Here is a 6,791-nt window from a genome sequence, read left to right on the forward strand (position 1 = left end):
TTATTCATTTGGTATTGTAAATATTTTTAAGCATTTTTATATTTTGGTAGTACACTACTACCAAAAATATCATTAAGTTATTTCACCATTTTCAAGCAAAAATCTGTGTTCTCTTTTCTTCGGGGCATTTGATTTTGCTATTTAATTTTTCTGAGTTACAATTATACTGTTTTTTTTTTAATGATATTATTGTAAATCTTTACTTTTGAAGCAAAAGAAATTGAACTTTTAAAAAGTTTTCTTTTTACTAAAATATTAATAAATGTTGCATGTCAGATTCAATCATAACTCTTGCACTGGAACAAGATTTATTTTTATTTTCTGAAGCTTACTCTATACTTATCCGTACTAATTTTTACTTTCATCTGTATAATTAATTAATTAGGATTATATTACAGTGACATTATACACTTTAAAGTGCTAAAATCAATATATTGGATATGCTTTAAATCTTCGCATTCCTCTACATAAACAATTCTTACATGCCAATAAAAGTCCTTTCATCAAAATCAAAATGTAGGTTTTTCAATTAATTTTGGTTAAGGCATTAATCAAAAATTTAAAGGATTTCTAATGTTTTATGTAATTATTCTGTAATATAGTTTAGTTTACTTTTCAGTTTTTTTGTATATGGTTAGCTTTAAGTTTTGTTTCTTTTTCTTTTCTTTTTTTTAAATAACTTTGTATAGTAGCTAAGTCACTTTTTCATACAGATTAATTTTACATATCATAATTTTTCTTATTTGTTTGACACATGTTTGAATTCTACAAAAGAAAGAAGAAAAAAAAAAACTATTCAAAATGCTGATTGTGCATATATGCAAAATTGGATATATATCAACAGATTTTAGATACTTCCCAAACAAATTTTACTTATTAAAACATGCTGACATTTTTCATAAAACTAATACCCCCATTGCAAAAGGGTAGCTTGATCAGCTATGGCAATTTAATTCTAATTTTAAAGCACTAAGTGTAAGAATGTACATATTTCATTAAAAATGGAAGTATTTTTGCAATTTGTAAATATTTTGCAGAGGTGATACTTTAATAAAATTTTTCTCTTTATAATTCTTTAGCTAATCCATGAGACCAAAAATCATCTCTGAGATATTTCAATTATTTTAAGATCTTAACAATGATTATAATACTGCTAATTATTTTAGTATCAAATTCTCGTTTTAGGTTTTAAATAAATACAGTTTCCTTTGATTTTCTTTCTTTCTTTTTTTTTTTAATTTTAAATTAATATTTCTCGTCCAATTTAATTTTTCAAGCAAATCTGATAGCATATCAGGATTATTAGAACTTAGAGAAATAGATCAGACCTCAAATATGATTCGTGCATTATTTCTTATTTATTCTAAATTTTTGGTTATGTGTATTTTTTATTCAGAGCTAGATTAGGTAAAACTATTTATCATGAATTCAAATTCAGTACAATTTCTGTAAATTCAGATTATATGCTACATAATAGGTATAATTTTTTCTCCATTGTTCATTGTGGACAGCATTGACAGCAGCATGAATTTATCTGCTGGCAATGTTACCAAATCTAAAAAAATAAAATTCACACAGCAATTCTGATAATAATTTATTATATGTACATTTTTGCTTTGGAAATAACCTCTACTCCTACCATATTTAAAACAAATCATTTCTCCTGATCCTCAAATGATTTACTAAAATCCACTCATCAACATATTGAGGATTACCTTTGTCTTCAAAGCTGCCTTTTTGCTCCTTTCATCTTTCAAGAAACATATACTTTGATGTAACTTTTGTGTAATATCTGTTAATTATTCATAAAATTATGGCAACTCCTGAAGTCTAAAATATATATCGAAATGATGTGTCAACTATTAATTAAATTTTTTAATATATATTGCTAAACTACCCACCTTCAAGAACTAGCTAGAGAATTCCCAGGATTAATAGTCACTAAAATTTTCAATTAAATAATTTATGTAACTTGGTCTTAAAGCATCTTCAGTGAACTTGTTTCAACTTTGAAGGATATATAATGCATACTATTTTAGAAACCTTATGCAGTTCTGCTCAGTTTACCATGCATTTCTCCTATTTTCTGTCAACTCCCTTAAAAAAAATTCTTAAAAGGATAAAATGGCAAATAGAAAGAATACACTTTGCTGTTTCTTGTCTTTTAACAATGTAACTTAATTCCTAATCTAAAATAATGTAAAATTTACACTTTTCCTTCATGTTAGTATTTAATAGTAATTTGAATCTTTTAGAGATTTTTCAGAATTGGTAAATATAGCATTTGCTCTTCTGAAATGTGCTTCTCCAATAAGAATTTGTATACGAAATAGAAATTTTAATTTCATTTTTTTTTTTATTAATAAGATTGTAAAACAAAAACATAAAAATATCTGCAACTTTAATAGTGACTTTTTTTTTTTCAAAAACTGGTGTTCCTTCAGAATTTTTGTTTTTATATTATCATTCGTGCTTTGTTTAATATTCATTCAAAATACTTATGTATTGTTTTATTCTTGTTGGAAAAGTATGCTTAAAGTATTTTTTTAAAATTTATGGAATAAAGAAAAAAAATTAGTATCTTTAAAAAGATAATTTTTTTTTTTAATTTTAAGATCATTATCATTTAAGTGATAATCATGTTTATTGATAATTTAAAATTATCATATAATAATCATTTTTGTTCTGTGATATTTCTGGTGGTTATTGTGGAAAAATTCCAAAATTTTGCTTAAATTTTAATTAAAATGTCAAAAAATGGTACACATTTATATCTTTTAAAGCATATATGTGCCAAGTTCAACACACATACATCTTTATTATTATTAGAGATAAGTAAGAATAAACTGCAGAAAGCAATAGATGTTACAAAAGTTAATCAAAAGAATTCTTCCCTTTTTTTCATATAAATAAAATTATAAATAAAACCGTATTAGGATTTGCTCAAATGGATGCAACATTGCAAAAGAGAGATTGGGCTTTATTTTGTTTGAGGCTTATAAATTTAATGAAAGGATCAATGGCATAGATTTCACTAACATTCTGAATTAAACTTTGAACTTGCAACCAAAGTTCAATTACCCATGATTAAACTATTATGAGTGAAATCATAGACTTTTTATATTATCCAGATAACCAGTTTCCAATTATACAATAAGCTAGTCTTATTTTAGAATTCTGACATAACTAGATTACTTGAAATCAAAAATATGTTGTATAATACAGAAGTGGATTATTCCTATCCTTTTGATTCCAGTGATATAGAATAACTGAAATAGATAACCATTGATACCAAAGTAAGTATCCATTCTATTGGTTAGAAATTAATTTTGTTCTTGTGATTACAATCCTGAATATTGATAGGAGTCATGATAAATATATAGTTTCAAATATTTCAACTTCTAATTCTTTTGAATGGTTTTATCGTATGCAATAGAGCATACTTTTTAACTCTACATCTCTAGATGGACCTACTATGTACTAATGTTACATTTCAACACCTGAACACAAAATATCAATGATGGTGATAACTGATTTGAGATGACAGTTGACGGATTGCAACTTAGGAGGTATAGATGTTCTCTATAACATGTGCATAAAATCTTTGCCCGTTTGACATACAACTATCAAATTTGGCACATGTATATTTTGAAGAATGGAAATGTGCACTTTTTAGCAATTTTTTTAAAATTTCAATTAATTAAAAAATCTGCTAAGGGTTTTTTTTTTTTTTTTTTTTTTTTGCAATAACTTCCAGGATTATTACAAAACAAAATGATTTTTACATCATTATAAAATTCAAGAAATTATCTTTTCAATGATGCCAATTTAATAGTCATGCAAATTTTTGCTCAATTTTGGTAAATATTTATTTTTTTTAATATTTTTTTTAATTTAATTTAATTTTTTTTCTTCTGATTTCCAACATTATATTATGGTTTTGCTATAAAGTTCAAATCGTTTTCATTTTTTAAAATTAATTATTCATAAATTAATCATTGTTTCATATTTATCTGATCACTTGATTTTTTTTCTTTCTTTTTTTTACTTGTTGAAAATTAAAGAACAAAATTTGTAAAATATCTGTGTGTTTTACGAATCGAATAAAAAGTGAAGTTAAATATCATGAATTTAGAAGGTATAGCGCCATGCTCATGAGATTGATCTCCTTTAGAAAGATTCATGTACACAAGAAACAGCATATGTAAGAGACAGTTAAAATAACGTGGCTTTAATATCTGCTAATTTGCCGGAATCATGGATTTAAAATCTGCAAGTCGAGCAAAACCAAGCGGCACGGCCGTACCATCCTTTCCTCGAAGCAGTTCAGGCCATTTTCGACCTCCTATAACTTCGTTGTGGATAAAACTAGAAGCCAGAATTTTCAGTAACCAAGCAGGCATTATATAAACACGATATATTTCAAATTTCATTAAATTTGAACCAGTGGTTCAAGAATTATAACTAGTCAAAGTTTGTGAATTTTGTCACTGACTGACTGACTGACCGATCATCAAAACTCTAAGGCACTTCTAGCAGACTTAGAAGCTTCAAATTTAGAATACTATTAGTGTTTAGTGTATAAATCAAGGAAAAACTAAAATATGCGTGTAATAATGGACGGATCGATAAATTTCTCGGAAGTTTCGAGCATTATCCATTTTGTCGGCAAATGGTCGCTAAGTTTTGCACCAAGCTCTGGGATCACTAGCTCGGCATCCAATACAGATTACTGTAAAACGGTCTTTCTTATGATGACAGCGTTGGAAGCAAAATTACAGGTTTGTAACAATATCTAATTTGAAATAATTCAATTTGAAGCTGCAAACGTAATGGGTGAATTTCAGAGAATCAATCTGGCAGAAGAATGTAAATATAAAGTCTGGGCGGCTTACATCGAATAAATGTCGATTTGGAAGTATTAAAGCGCAGGAATCCTCAATTTGTGAATACAACAGACTAAGAAGCATTTACCGTCCAGACTTGTCAAAAATTGTAACATCAAAGCTTACGAGAAAAACCCATAGAGACAGGGAGTGGGCTTTGAGAAAAACTGTAGCTGAAGCTCAAGAAGTAGTACCGGAAAAGAAAAAGAGGAAGACTACATACAAAAATAAGAAAATGACTATCTACAAAAAGAAATGAGATGCCATCAAAAACATAACTTGTAAGAAAAACCAAGTCTCACAACTCAGTTCTGTCGTAAAAAGTTGTGAGATCCATGTAATACCAAGTCGGTCCATTTATTCAGTCCCTACTTAAGGACCCTTCTGCCTTAAGTGATTACGTAATTAGCTAACCTAATAACATCTTATAGTGACCATATCAATATTAAAAATCTTTTATGGTTTAAATAAATAGATTGACTTGGCCATCGCACTAGACAATCTAATTTAATATAATATGTTAATGTAATTAATTATTTAATGTAAAGATACATTGTGTTTTCATGTGATGGCCAAGTCAATCTATTTATTTAAACCATAAAAGATTTTCAATATTGATATGGTTACTATAAGATGTTGTTAGGTTAGCTAATTACGTAATAACTTAAGACAGAAGGACCCTTAAGTAGGGACTGAATAAATGGACCTACTTGGTATTGCATGGATCTCACAACTTTTTACGACAGAACTGAGTTGCGAGACTTGTTTTTTTTTTACAAGTTATGTTTTTGATGGCATTACATTTACATGATCTCAAGAAAATTAAATATAACCAGTATTCCCAAGGAACTATTTAATCTCCAAAGAATAGTATTAAATAAAAATAAAGGTCCACTCTATTGCAGCTAAAACTGAGTGAGTTCTGTAAAATAGAATTTTGTAAAAATGTGATTTTAGCCCACTTCTTCGACCGTCTGAAAAAAGATATGCCAATCGATTCCCAGAATTTCGCTTAGAACGATTAGCTTCAGATTATGGAAATTTTTATTGTTCTGAAATTTTAATATTCAAAACTTCATAATTCGATCAGATTTGATTACTTTTTTTAAAATTTCGAGTGTCAAAAATATTTTTCGGCATATGATTTCTTAGGACTAAAGGACTATATAAAATTTAAACTTAATAATTGCTTTAATGTATTTATTAGCCGAAGCAATATAAAATATTTAATTAACGTCATTTAAATCCTTTGAAAGTACCGAGACCTGAATGTTATGATGAATCTGAGAAACTTTTATTGAATAATTCTTTAAGATATTGCAAAAATTATGAAAGTTATTCTGTAATACAGATAAGACTTCTATGTCAAATGTTTCTATATTTTTTTAAAACATCCTTGGTTTCAGCAAAAAAAAAAAAAAAAAAAAAAAAATTGTATTAATTGAGATTAATCATTTCCATTTTAATCTGCAGTTCAAATTTTACAAGAGCCGATGGAACATTAGGGAAATACATAGTACAATGAACAGAAAGGTTTAAAACTTCTATAATAGTATGAGTTATATGACTATAAAAATTTGAAAAATGACAAAAGCATTTTGTGAAAAAGTTAAGAGGCCAAGTTACCTACAATTTCCGATTGAAATTTTAGTGAGCATGAATCCAGGCGAATTAGCTGGTCGCCAAAGGCGGCTAGTCCTTAAGATTTGTAGAATCAGCTATGTATCGGCATCTATTGGACATATTATTGGAAGTGGAACTACTAAATTTTGTACAAACTCACAGTTGTGGATGGAAATACACACTTTAGAAAAGAATTGTTACGTTTTAATTACTTTTTAAAAATTAATCGGAATTGTATCGATTTTATTTTCTCAATATCGATAAGTTTTGGAACACCTTAGA

The sequence above is a fragment of the Argiope bruennichi genome, chromosome 6 (assembly GCF_947563725.1).
Source record: "Argiope bruennichi chromosome 6, qqArgBrue1.1, whole genome shotgun sequence".
NCBI lineage: Eukaryota > Metazoa > Arthropoda > Arachnida > Araneae > Araneidae > Argiope > Argiope bruennichi.